This window comes from Scylla paramamosain, chromosome 6 (genome assembly GCF_035594125.1).
Source record: "Scylla paramamosain isolate STU-SP2022 chromosome 6, ASM3559412v1, whole genome shotgun sequence".
Lineage (NCBI taxonomy): Eukaryota > Metazoa > Arthropoda > Malacostraca > Decapoda > Portunidae > Scylla > Scylla paramamosain.
The window spans coordinates 6390001-6402500 of NC_087156.1; the positions used below are offsets into that span (position 1 = coordinate 6390001).

At 40.7% G+C, this 12500-nt stretch overlaps 1 long non-coding RNA gene across 3 annotated transcripts in view; it reads left to right on the forward strand.

The window, feature by feature from the left end:
- LOC135101265 (uncharacterized) overlaps positions 1-12500 on the forward strand; it is a 175023-nt gene that overhangs the window by 49031 nt on the left and 113492 nt on the right. For all 3 annotated transcript variants that reach the window (XR_010269179.1, XR_010269178.1, XR_010269180.1), the window contains one exon: positions 7567-7653. This is a non-coding gene — a long non-coding RNA (uncharacterized LOC135101265). The remainder of the gene's footprint in view (positions 1-7566; positions 7654-12500) is intronic.

Here is a 12500-nt window from a genome sequence, read left to right on the forward strand (position 1 = left end):
TCCCGCCCCATATATATCGTCCTTTATGGTTTCAAGTACTCAGGCGGACACAAACCAAAATACCAACACTGATCTGTGAAGAAGGAGGAGGAGGAGACAGCAGGAGCAGGAGGAGAAGGAGCCGCAGGAAGGATAGAAGGGAAAGGTAAAGGAGGCGCCGGTGGAGGGTCGGGGGCCCGTAGAGTCTGGTATACGGCGCTGTAAACCTGTCCGAGCCGGGAGGCACCATCTCGCACCTGGGACGGGAAGGGGATTACGCCCATCTTAACACCGGGACCAGCGGCGCCTTTGTTTACGTTACGAGGGAAAACAGTGGCTGCTGTCGAGGCGCGCCTGTCTTCGGGGATCAGGATTTTTTTTCTTTTCTCTGCTTTTTTTTTTTTAATGGTCGTAACTGTAACATTCTCTCTCTCTCTCTCTCTCTCTCTCTCTCTCTCTCTCTCTCTCTCTCTCCTCCTCCTCTCCTCTCTCTCTCTCTCTCTCTCTCTCTCTGCGTGTGTGTGTGTGTGTGTGTGTGTGTGTGAAATTTTGCAGACTTTGATACCTAATTAGAATTTAATCACACGGGAGACAGAAAAAAATAAATTGGTTCAGAATGGCTACGAATTAAATAACATAACTCATTATTGTAGCTTATACATAATTATGAAAGAACCATCATCATCATTGGGGCGTTAAAAGTGTAACTAAAAATTTTAACCCCGTAGAAAATGGGACGCAGTGAGCTTCAGGAAGGGGGGACACTAATGCGGAAAACTGCGCCCATTGTATAGGAAGGGGGAGAGGAATTGGTTTTGCGGGACAATATCTGATGGAATAGAAAGACAGGGGGGAAAAATATAATCCGCGGAAATTAAAACGAGAACGAATTGTTAAACTAGAAAGAAATTTGTCACAAGCATTGTTCATTTTTGCGTGTTTGGGGGAATGAAGAAAAACTGAGATTCCCATCGAACGAATGCATGGATTTTTTCACGGCCATTGTAAATACGAGGATGAAACAAGACTAAAGCAACATTAAGGGAGGAAAATATGAGAAAGAATAAGTGGGAAAAAATGTGTATTAGGTTTTTTTCTTTCGAGTAGCAGGAATAAACAGAATAATGTGTATAATCATTAACGTAATTCGGTAGCGCGTCTACGTAAAGTGTTTAGAGAAAATGTAAGAATCCGAATTGAGATTTTCCTTCTCAGAATGCAAGGAATAAATGTTTTCTAGGACAAGAAAATATCCTTAGCATTGTTCTTCACACGACGCAACACTTCCTGACTGTTGGCAGAGAAGTTTGACAGGCTGCAAGTGAACCGGCGGGAAGTGGTGGCAGTAAAGACGAAAAAAAATCTATGCCAATTTATTCCTCGTTCTAATGAAGTCAAGGTCAGAAGTCAGGCAACATACAGCATTCATTCCCACTGTGCTTTAAAAACTCCATTGACTCTAAGTTAGCTGAGGTGCTTATGATTTGTCACTAATATAGTTTTTTAATGATTGTCAGTGTAGGAGTGTAGGAGTCATTAGGGAAAAACACATAATACAGTTACAACGAAGGAATAAAAGAGGCAGGTTACTCTTCTTCTGATCACCACTACACAAGCTCGAAGATTTGTGTTGTATGTCATAGATGTAGTTATGTAAAGCTTATCATTCTTCTGCGCATCAGATCCGGATCGCAACAGCGGTGGCCACCCTACCCTGTGCATCAGCAAGTCCTGCACCACACGCCTGCCAGTCGTTCACCACGCCACAGGCCAGACACACATTGATGCCGTGTAAGATATTTATATTTTACGATGACTTTTATGGTTATGACCCGTGTCTGTAAATACATAGATAGGTTTCTGTGCAAAGTAGATGTTTGTCGGAAAAAAAAAAAAAAAAAAACTGTACACCTCGGCATAATTACAGTGTATTCTTGTAAAAGTAGATAGCATCGTAAAAAATCAGGGATGCGTTATGTGCATGATTCCCCAGAGGGTTGGGTAATTATGTAATAAGTGAGTTAATTACGTGACCGGTTTAATAAGCTGGAGAAAAGGCAGAACATGAAAGGGTTGTTAATGGCTCGGCTGAAAAGTGAATGTCAGGGGAATGGTAAATATTTTTAGCGAAAAGATGGTTTGTGAATTGCTATATTTTGACCCCACCACACCACCACCACCACCACCACTACCACCAAAGCCCCCCCCAAACACTACAAACACCACCAGCAACATCAAGAAGGACAATATCATCATCATCACCACCATCATCATCACCAGCAACATATTCACAACATTCCTCACAACCACGCCCACAACCACCACCACTGCTAACACCACCACACTACGAGTACACACCGCACATCCTAAAATGCATTATCATATCATCTTACATCACCATTTCCATTATCACTACCATTTCCACTAAACAACAACAACAACAGCAAATAAACATTTCCCATTACCAGAATTATCATCATCAAAGGACGAAAAGATTAAAGAAAAAATAAAATGTAAGTGGCTGTGAGGAGGAAGGCGGCACTTAAGGCGAAGACAAGATTTTACCTCTTCCAATTAACGTTAATTTGTACTATTTCTTTGAATTGCCCTACGCTTAGGAGTCCGTAACTTTCCTCGTCCTCGGCCTCCTTCTCGCCCTTTCTCTTCATTCTGCTCCCCTTCCTCCTGCTCCCCCTCCTCCTCCTATTCCGCCTCTCTTCCTCCTCCTCCTGCTCCTTGTCCTCCTCCTCCCCTTTGTCCTCCCGCTTGTCCTCCCCGTCCCCACTGTCCTCCTCCTCCTCCTCCCCCTCCCCCTCCTCCTCCCTTGTCTTTCCATGTTACATTGTGCTTTTCTTAATTGCTTCCAAGTCAGCGCAAGCTTGTAGTGGTAGGTGGAGAGGAGCCTTATGCTTTATTGTCCTATATTTGAACTTAGTATCTAGTTGAAGTATTTTCCAAAAAGCCTTACAAGGAACTAAAGGTCTGTTGCTGTTTCGTTATCCGTTGTAATCCTTTGTAATCGACTTTCTTCTCCTCCTAACACTGATCTATTCTCCTCTTCCTTAACTTTCTTCCTTTCTTTGCAACTAACCCACTTTTTTCCTCCTTAAACAAGCTCCTCCTCCTCCTCCTCCTCCTACTCCTCCGTCCTGAAATATATATTAATAGAGAAAAAAAATATAAGCCATTTAGTACTGACGGAAACTGCGGAAGATCGATGAGAGAAAAGAGGGAAAGGAGGAGGAAGAGGAAGACGAGGAGGAAGAAGAGGAGGAGGAGGAGGAGAAAAAAAAAGAGGAGTAGGAGTAGGAGGAGAGCTGGGAGGGAAGGAGGAGGAGGAGGAGGAGGAGGAGGAGGAGGAGGAGGAGGAGAGTATCATCGTCACCACGCTCCCGATGAAGACCTTGGTGAGATACTCCGCCGCGGGATTTGGTCTCTGGTGACAGTTCGGAGAGGCACTTATAGACTGGCTTTGATGCCACTGAAACTAATGCCCCGCACGCTAACTTTGAGATAGGCGTGTGTGTGTGTGTGTGTGTGTGTGTGTGTGTGTGTATGTGTGTGTGTGTGTGTGTGTGTGTCTCCGTTGTTGGACACGTATTTCGAATCATTTACTCGTCAGACTTAATAACCTTGAGCAAATATAATAATGGAGCATTTGAGAGATTGATCGTGACAACCTGCCTTTGAACCTACATGATTTCACACACACACACACACACACACGTGAAAGAGAGAGAGAGAGAGAGAGAGAGAGAGAGAGAGAGAGAGAGAGAGAGAGAGAGAGAGAGAGAGAGAGTCAGAGAGAAAGTCAGAGAGAGTCATTTAGTGTCCCAGGGGAGCGCTGGACGCATCCCCTCCGCCACACGCCGCCTGCCGGGTCAGCAACGTGCGACAATAACTGCAGATTAGAGGGATTCTCGCCCAAAGCCACTGCTCGCCCCTGGAGGAGAGTGTGAGGCAGCCGAGGGATTAAGGGGAGCAAGGGGCGTCAGGGTGGTGGTCCTTCTCTGTCCCTTTCGTTTGCCGGTCCACCACCACCACCACCACCACCACCACCACCACCACCACCACCACCATCATCCTTCCCTCCGTCACCCTTTTCCACAAATATTCTCTTTCTGTGCATTCTTTTTTTTCCAGTACGATTTTGTTTTTCTTGTGTGTGTACGCCTTTTGTATCTATTCTCCCTTTTTCCTGTTTGTCTTTGTAAATTGATGATTTATATAGTGACCTCTGCGTTTTCCGTGTATTCCTCCCTTGATTTCTTTTTTTATGGTCTTTTTTTTTTTTTGCATTTTACGGATGTTACAAGTTTATGATGTGATGGAACGAGGAGTTTAGTAGAATTTATTTGAAGTGTATAGCAATTCACGTGTGAAAATAGATACTGAGGAGAAGAAATAGTTTCAAGGAGACCAGGATTAAGTAATTTCTCCGTGGCTGCTTGATGTCTCCTTTAATACGTTATAGAGGAAACAATAATGTGAGGTTATGAATTAGTTAAAGACACATTTGACTGGATCACTTAAATGTCTGCTATTTTTAATGGTAATGTATAAGAAAAATAAGATCTATTAGTCAATATTTCCAAATACTAAGAAAAGTAACAGAATCCATTGGACCTGAAGGGCACTTTAAGAGGAGACTGAATTAGAACGTTGCAGTGGCCAAAGTAATGATGCGTTAAGTTGGAAATGCTGTGATGAGCCTTTCCGGCAGATGGATTGGAACAAGTGGTAGAATTTCACTTACTCGAAGTGTTAGTATACGGAAAGGAATTTATGAAGGCAGCAGTGACCAATAAGGAGGAAGAGAAAGCGAAACCTTTGGAGTAATTAACGGAAAGAGAGAGGGGTAGAGATGGGAAGTATGTGTGTGTGTGTGTGTGTGTGTGTGCAAACGAAAATGTGAGTATTTGGGAGAGGGAACGGTTTTGTATGGCCGTGGGAGATAAGCACTAAATGCGACATTGAGAGAGAGAGAGAGAGAGAGAGAGAGAGAGAGAGAGAGAGAGAGAGAGAGAGAGAGAGAGAGAGAGAGAGAGAGAGAGAGAGAGAGATAAATTGATGTAGTGGCCATGAAATTCAGGATAGCAATTACTGACATGTGATGGTTTGGCAGCGTGGTAATTTATACACTCACAAAGATGTTGAAACAGGCTGGTAGTTTGTTGGGAAGGACAGACTATTGGCTTGTGGAATAAACAGGGGAGGAGAAAACAGCGAGTGTATATAATCTTACATTTGAAAGGCAAAGCAGGAGATAGTTCAGAGTATCTTCTACCGTTATTTCCATGATTATTATTATTTCGAAATTGCTATCTACATGCCTCTCCCCCTCCCACGACCTTGCTACACAATACTTTATCATTATCCTCATCCATGTTTTGGCTGTAATTATCCTCATCCTTATTTTGGCCACCTTAGTGATACAAGAGTTAAGCAGCATCTTCACTCGCATTCCTTTTACCGGTAAACTCAAGAATTCTCCTCCACTTTTTATGCTTCCTCCTGTCTACAAATTGCATTGTTTCAAGAGAAGTATCGTATTTTATATTTTGTGTGTTCCATTCTTTTTTTCCGGTATTGTTATTGTGCTATACATTCCTTTCATTTAAGAAACTTCATTCTTCACGTGTTAATTGTCTCCCGAGGACACTAAATATCTTACTTGATTTGCTATCACGTTTAGACTCTTTCTTTTGTCAACATAATGACAAATATATTAAAATGTTATATGCCATGTTACGATATTATATAACAAGCGCACAGATACTCGTTTGTTTCTTATTTTATTACTAAATTTGCGTCACTTTTAGACTTGTTTTCTATTTATGCACATATTAACAAATAAATGTAAAAGCCACGAAAGTGAAGGGAGCGTGCGCATTGCCACGTGTTATCTTCCGTCATTAATCTGTTGGCGTGAAGATGAAAGGTAGAGAACGACGGAGAGACGTACGAAATAGTAAAGGAAGGACAACCAAGGGCGCAGAATAATAAGATCGAAGTGTGTATATTGAGAACGCAAGGCATCTAACTGAATGAAGTGTGTGTGTGTGTGTGTGTGTGTGTGTGTGTGTGTGTGTGTGTGTGTGTGTGTGTGTGGAAGTGTTACGTAAGTGTGTAGTGAGGGACTGGATGTAGCAACACGGAAATGTATGCTGGAAGGATTTAATCCAGAGAGAGAGAGAGAGAGAGAGAGAGAGAGAGAGAGAGAGAGAGAGAGAGAGAGAGAGAGAGAGAGAGAGAGAGAGAGAGAGGCGCTTATAATAGTTTCCAAGGACACACTGAAAGGCTGGAATAAGTGGAGGAGCTTAAGCGCTTATCAGTATAAGGAGAAAGGATTGAAAAGAAGCATTAAAAATTGTGTTGTACTTTTAAAATAATATACGTGAGAGGCGGAAATGGAGCAGTGTGAGGATGAAGTGCCTTTGGGATCTGGATGCTGTGAGGAGAGAGATTACTCCAGTACGATGTGTGTTGAAAGGGGGAGAGAGAGAGAGAGAGAGAGAGAGAGAGAGAGAGAGAGAGAGAGAGAGAGAGAGAGAGAGAGAGAGAGAGAGAGAGGAAGAGAATCGTTATCGTTGTCTTCATCATCGTAATCAAATGCCTCGTGTGTTATTTATTGGTTTATTGATTTACTTATGTTTTACGTTTGAATGACACTTATTTTTTTTTGTGGAGTTCAATCTTTTTTATTTATTTATTTATATATTTATTTATTTATTTTAGTTTTCTTCTTATTTCTTTACTGGTATATCTGCTCTGACTAAAAGTTGAATTTAGGAGACTTGACTTGCTTTTTTTTTTTTTTGCGACTGTGTAAAGAATATTTGTTTTTGGTTGTAATGTTGACACAAAAAAAAAAAAAAAGAAACACAGCATTGACATTCTTCGCCAGCACTTTTACACTACATAGCATTCCTCGATTTATTATTTATTTGTTTCTTTTTTTGTTGATGGATTGCATTGTCACACTTACACTTTTGTTAGTAAATCTGTGTCACGGTCAGACTTGTTTTCTTAGTTATTCGTCCTTTGACAAGTACATGTAAAAGTTTTGTCGTACTGAAAATTACATAATAACTGAAGTAAAATTCTTCGTTTGCCACTAAATATCTTACTTGATTTGCTATCACGTTTAGACTCTTTCTTTTGTCAACATAATGACAAATATATTAAAATGTTATATGCCATGTTACGATATTACATAACAAGCACACAGTTACTCGTTTGTTTCTTATCTTATTACTAAATTTGCGTTACTTTTAGACTTGTTTTCTATTTATGCACATATTAACAAATAAATGTCAAAGTTATTTGCCTTATGAAACAATCACGCACTAAATACACAGTTTCTTGTCATCATGATTATTAACCAGTTTTACTTTCCTTACTTCACAGAGCGGCAAATCTCTGAACCTTTTAGTATTAGCGAAAACTTTGCTGCTAAACAAATCTCTTCGACGTTTTTTTTTGTCAACGTCACTAAACACTCAGAAACACTCGTATTTCCAAAGCACACTGTCCACTCTTTGCCCTGTCATCTCGTGCAGTCTTTCACTTCCTCCTCTATTCCAGCTCTCCTGTGTAAGGACTTTCTCGGCCCCTTTGGAATGCTGGAATGCTTACTTGGGAAGGTTCGCATCAACTACATGTTTAGATAAGGTAATAGCAAACGTGTATTTTTTTAGTCGTTGAGAGAGAGAGAGAGAGAGAGAGAGAGAGAGAGAGAGAGAGAGAGAGAGAGAGAGAGAGAGAGAGAGAGAGACGAATTGACAGACAAAAAGAGAAAGAGAAGGGGACATTCATTTACACACACACACACACACACACACACACACACACACACAAAGGAGTATAAGTAACCAGACATCACATTGACAGACAAGTGGAGGGACAGACAAGCAAACTCCCCAAAAAACGAGTGACAAGATGATTTCAAAGACTTTTATGATCCCACTGATGATGCAAAGAAGGACCAAAAGAAGTAATCAAAAAGTAGAATATAAACAGAAAAGGAAGAAAAGTCCCCACCGCTACGTGATGACTTTGAGCGGTACAGTTCCCTCAGATGGATTTCCTCGTTACCTGATGAAAGAGTCCGCTGCTTAACGAGGCAGGTGACATGCTAATTACTGGTCAATTGATAGGCTCGGCAATGTGGAATGACTTACACCATGATTGGTCAGATTCAGTACACCGATCTTTTTTTCCCCTTTGCCTTTTCGGTTTTAGTCTTCTCTTTATTGCCTCCACCACCACCACCACCACCACCACCACCACCACCACCATCATATCTCTGCTATCGCTAGTACTTTTTTTTTCTCTCATTTCATTCCTATAAAGTAAAACAAAAATAAACTTGCAAATTTTCCGTGTTGTATGAATTTCCTGCTTTCTTTCACTGGTGTAGAGAAAGGTAGTAGGTGGTGAGAAGCCTTTCTTTTATTGCTGCACGTTCGTTACTTTAGATAAGATTGCAGTTTGTTGCAAACAGGCTTGTAAAGGCCAACGAGTCTGCTGCTGCTGCTTCTCTTCTTTTTCTGGTAGTAGTCATCTTCCTCTTTCTTTTTTAAACCTTCTCCGCTTTGTTTTCCATTTTCCTTTCCCTTTCCTCCTCCTCCTCCTCCTCCTCCTCCTCCTCCTCCTCCTCCTCCTCCTCCTCCTCCTCCTCCTCCTCCTCCTCCTCCTCCTCCTCCTCGGCTTCCCATACTGTTTACCTTTCACACAGACTGTCTAACCCACCATATAATCGAATTCCACTCCTCTCTATCCTCCCTCTGTCACCCTCCAGCACAGTGCACACTTTTCCTTCTGTTTCCTTCCCTCCATTCCAGAAGACCGCAAACTCGCTCTTTCCTCCTCCTCTCCCTTCTTCACCACATCACAGGAACCTCCCATCCTCTGCCTCCGTCTTTCTCCTAATCCATCATAGCTAAGGAAGTCCTATTCTGCATCCTCTTTCTCCCCCGCTTCGAGAATTCATATCTCCAGAATGTCTTTCTTGAATACATTTGTTTTTTTTTTCCTTTTCTTCATCCCGGAAACAGAGATGAACTATTTATTTATCTTTCCTTTGTTTTCTTTACCTTCATTTGCAAATCGATGAATATATATTGCCAGTAATTCAGTGGCTCTCTTTGAATGACGGATTCATGGTCTACGCAATTTGGTTCCTCAGTTAGCATATCGAAGCGCAGGTAATTTTTTCCTGTTAGAGTTCATTGTACGAGAAATTCCTTTTTTATTCTGGTCCATGCGTTCGTCTAATGGAGTTCAGGGGCGTTTAGTAGAAGTTGTCATTGGTATTTAATGTTCTCGTTCTTTCGATTAAAATAGAAGACAAGAAAATTAATCGGTTCTGTTACATTAAAAGAATGGATGAACAGTATGTCGACGGAAAAATTGTAGTCATGGAGGTGGATGAAAGAAGACATGGAAGGACTGAAGAGATGATCTGAGAGAATAAGAGAGGGGAGTGGAGAGGAGGGAGACGACTGATTTTTATGGAAAAGATTAGTGAGGAACAGTTTGTATTGCTTACTTTCATCCTTTTCTTTCTATTTGGCACATTGTTCTGTATCACAAACCGTGGGATTTTTTTCATTTACGTTTTTAACATTACACTGGCTGCAGGTGGCTGAGGTGGATGGAAGAAGACATGGAAGGGCTGAAGAGATGATCTGAGAGAATAAGAGAGGCGAGTGGAGAGGAGGGAGACGACTGATTTTTATGGAAAAGATTAGTGAAGAACAGTTTGTATTGCTTACTTTCATCCTTTTCTTTCTATTTGGCACATTGTTGCCAAATGCAGGGGCATATACTTCTTTTTTTTCAGATGTTTGTAAATATTCTGTAAAATGCCTTTAGTGCTGTGAATTGTTACATATCATAATGAAGGGCTAAATGTAGTCCTCCTTTTATTTACTGATTTATTTTTTTACCTTTTTTTTTTGGCGTCTTGACCACATTTGCTGTATGATTTTTTTTTATTATTATTTTTAACGTGTTGCCCTTCTTGAACCTGCTGTTGTAGCGCCTTCGAGTCAGCCAGTCAGTCTATCTATCGGCTCGTTTTCTCTGTCGTAAACATTGTCCTGAGTAAGTTAATGCGTGTGTGACTAGTGTTAGGAGGGTTTTCTTTTAAATCTTTCTTTATCACTCGTAATTGTTTTATTTATATTACTTATTTTTATTTTATTTTTATTCTTTATTTATATATTTTTTTATTTATTTTATTTTATCTATTTATTCATTTTGCCGTGAAGATTCAAGTGCTCTGTCAGATTTTCTCATTTTCTTTTTACCATTCAAGTTTCTAAGGCTTAAGGAAATGTGCGCTGATATATTTGTTTATTTGTCCAATCGCTCCTTTACTCTTCCTTTCTCTTTTTATTTATCTATTTATTTGTTATTTCATCAGGTGAGCGCCGCGCCGTGCTGGAATGCTGGGTGAAGGCGTGAGTGTTCTTTCAGATTGTGCTCTTACGACTCAAGTTTCTAAGATGTGAAGAAAAATAATCTGTGTTGATATTTCCTGTTTTGTTTACTTGGAACGTTAGCAAGAGAGTAAATGTAATGGAATTTCTTTCATGGTTGTTGTTGTTGTTGTTGTTGTTGTTGTTGTTGTTGTTTTTGTAGCTGTTTTGGTTCTTGTTCTTGTTCTTCTTGCTGCTGCTGTTACCGTCGTCATCTTTATAATTCTATCTAACGTCAGTAAGCAATAGAGGTCAAGCGGAAGTGGTTCAGACGTGCTTTAGACAGGTAACTTCTGACTCGACCAGCCCTTCAAGCCATTCCCCTAAAACTTTCTTAATCTGAAAATATCACGTTGAAGACCATCGCAAAACTCTAGTTGAGGAAAAATACAGATGCCGTGTTTTACGATGTTCACTGCTCCTGTTATCCTGACGTCTGCCGCGGCCTGTGCGTGCGTAGGTCAAGGGGAGGATGGATGGGTCGAGCAGGGCAGTGTTAGTATGGCGGTGCTTGGGTGTGTCAGCTGGGCGAACACTGCAGCGTCTAGGCAGTGAGGTTTGGAATGTGTGCTGTGTCCTGTGTCTCGCGTGCTTACCACTGCTGTGTTTTGTCATCATCATCATCATCAGCAGCAGTAGCAGCCTTTACGATTCTGCTGCAGAACAAGGGCCTCCCATAATCCTAACTCATCTCTGTCGTCTGTCCGTCCGCTTCACGCTGCATCTAGACAATTTCGTATTTCGTTCCTTCATTTAGTTTAATGTCTTCCCTGTTTCCTTTTCCCATCTCTTTCGGTCTCTGGTCATCCAGTTGTGCATTATTATATACTAAGCATAGGATTGCTTAAGAACAACTAAAATATGATTGATGACATTATTTCATAGAAATAAATAAACCAAGAGAATCAAAAGACGTTTAAAGTAACATTAATTTCATAGAGAAAATTAAATTTAATTAAATACCACTCATAACATTATTTCAGAAAACTGTGTCAAGAAAAGTAACTAAAGACAATAAACCAACCAACCAATGAATACTACAAGAATAACGAGAAAGAGTTAGATAGCATTAACAGCATAATTCAAGAAAACTAGATTTAGGAAAAGAACGGAAATTAAAAAAAAACACTGAATTTTGTAAGAGTGATAAAAATTAAATTAAACACAGTTGAAAACTTTGTTAAAAAAAAATAGAGAAGTGAACAAAACAAAGGCACTAAGGTCGTTGTTCTGTCTTCTTCCGGCTTGTGTGAGGCTGAATACGAGAAAGTGCTCCCGAGATCAGCACTGCACACATGTTTGCGATTTAGTTTACATTTTTAACTTTCCAAATATCTCTTTCTGCTTTTTTGCGATCTCCTTCAGGAACATCTTCAAAAACAATAAAAAGAGACGCAACAAGAGGACAGCTGCAATGCATGCTTATGTAACATGATTTTACCAAGCTGCATTTACGTGATGATAAACAGGAAAAATGCCACAAAGCTTAAAAATCGTTGTTGACCCTCGAAAAATAATCTCTCTCCATTTTATTTATGAACTCCTCCTTGAAAGGCGAAAAAGATGGAGTTTTGTTTTCTGGACAACTTACAACGGAAGCAAGTTAACTGTTGGTCAAACTTTGCTTGAAAGATCTCTCTTGAGGGATCGAGGCCAGAGAGGTGAGATTCTGTTGTATTTTCCCTAAAACGCTGACTTAACTTGATCTGAAGTGAGGATGTCTTTCTGTAATTAAGCTGAACTTCACTTGATGCCGAAAAAGGGTGGACAAAGTTTGGAGTAAAAAGTTGTTCTCTCGAGGATTGTAATATTAAAGTCGTCACACACACACACACACACACACACACACACACACACACACACACACACACACACACACACACACACACACACACACACACACACACACACACGTACAACACTGAAACACACACAGAAGCCATCACAATACGCAGTTCCGCCAGTTTACTCAGCCTCTTGTAAGCCTTCTCAACGCCATGCTGCCTCAGGAACAGAGCACCCGAAACGCCCACA